Genomic DNA, 1,689 nt, shown 5'->3' with positions numbered 1-1,689 from the left:
ATGTATGCAAGGCCAGCACTCTACCACTGAGCCACTTTCCCAGCCCAAATATTTTTGTTTGTTTGATTTTTGTTGTTGTTGTGGTTTTTTTCTTTTTGGTCGGTCATGGAACTTGAGCTCTGGGCTTGGGTGCTGTCCCTGTGCTCTTCAGCTCAAGGGGAGTGCTCTACCGCTTGAGCCACAGTAACACTTCCCCAAACTAAAGGACTCTTGACACTCTTATATCTTGCTGTTGAGAATTGAGATAGCAAAGATACGCTGGATCGCCTTCTGTTGAACCATTACATAAATCCAGGCCTCAAGAACAACATAGAAGAAACTCTATTTGACATTGCCAAAAGCATAAGTATGTATCACTACCTCTATGAAGTTGTAAAAGGCTGTACAAATTGTTCACCGAAGTCCTAATGGTCGGGTTAAGTTTCTTAAATTTCAAAAATGCAAGTTCATCTTTTGTGTCCCTACAAAATATTTTCACAATCCAAATAAGTGCAATATCTTTTTTTTTTTTTTGGTCGGTCATGGGGCTTGAACTCTGGGCCTGGAGCTATCCCTGTGATCTTCAGCTCAAGGTGAGCCCTCTACCACTTGAGACACAGCTCCACTTCCAGTTTTCTAGTGGTTTATTTGAGATAAGTGTACCACAGACTTTCCTTCCCAGGCTGGCTTTGAACCATGATCCTCAGATCTCAGTCTCCTGTTTAGCTAGGATTATAGGCATGAACCACCAGTGCCCCGCAGCACCAATATTTTACTGTAAAAATTCATGGATTCCGCGGAATTCTTCCAAGTTAATTGCCTGCCTTGGATGGAAAAATGTATTCAATAGATTTTGTAAACATGTATAATAATTTCTTCAGAGTTTGTGATTTTTTTAATAAGAAATAATTTTAATTTACCTGTTGAAATGAGTAGTACAGAAACTAAAATATTTCTGGTGCTTGTCTGAAAAAGTATATTTTAAAATATTCTATATTCTATGTTTGCATAATGTTCATAATTTATTTTCTCCTAGATATACATTGAATTCTATATTATTGTATAATATATGCGTTCATTAATGTGTCCTTTCCGATTGTATTCCATATAGAAACAGTTTGATTCCTTTTTTTCTAGGTCTTAATATTATTTTTCTTTGGGATAAAATGACAATGTTGTCTAATTTGAAAAGTTTTGTAAAGTTTATGCTATGTAAACGCCTTTCTGAGGTGATTTAATACACTGATGTCAAACTAAATTTAATTATATGAATTACGTGTATTGTTACACTTGTAATTTTGTAATCAACTTTTTAATCACTTTTTTTCATTTCTTGCATCTGAAGAATGAAAAATTTGGAATACTTCTCAAATTTTCATATTATCCTTGTGCAAGTGCCATGTTAATCTCTGTGTTGTAATTTGAGTATACGTGCTGCTGAAGCATGTAGTATCCTCTAAATTTAATAGTTAATGCTGCAATCTTTATACAGGCTTATATCTATGGGTGCCTACTTGTAACAAGGAAACCTTATTGTTCCTAACAATGCTATCGATCTTATTTCCCTAAAATTCTGTGAATATTGGAAAAAATTATATTGATCAATCGATTGCTCACATTTCCAAACTATTTTTGCCAATGAATACTTAAGTCTTTTTATTTGGAATTTGATCATACTCTCTATTATTTATAGTTAGGTCCAAAGGTGAT

General features: G+C 34.3%; 1 pseudogene; it reads right to left on the bottom strand.

Annotated features, from left to right (window-relative positions):
- Positions 1-1,328: 1,328 nt before the first annotated feature.
- On the bottom strand, positions 1,329-1,425 carry LOC138807752 (U6 spliceosomal RNA; annotated as a pseudogene).
- Between the last annotated feature and the right edge of the window lie 264 nt (positions 1,426-1,689).

The sequence above is a fragment of the Dipodomys merriami genome, unplaced genomic scaffold, assembly GCF_024711535.1.
Source record: "Dipodomys merriami isolate MVZ:Mamm:240054 unplaced genomic scaffold, mDipMer1.0.p SCAF_43, whole genome shotgun sequence".
NCBI lineage: Eukaryota > Metazoa > Chordata > Mammalia > Rodentia > Heteromyidae > Dipodomys > Dipodomys merriami.
Note: the sequence above shows the minus strand (reverse complement) of the source record. Positions and strands in the feature narration are given on the sequence as shown.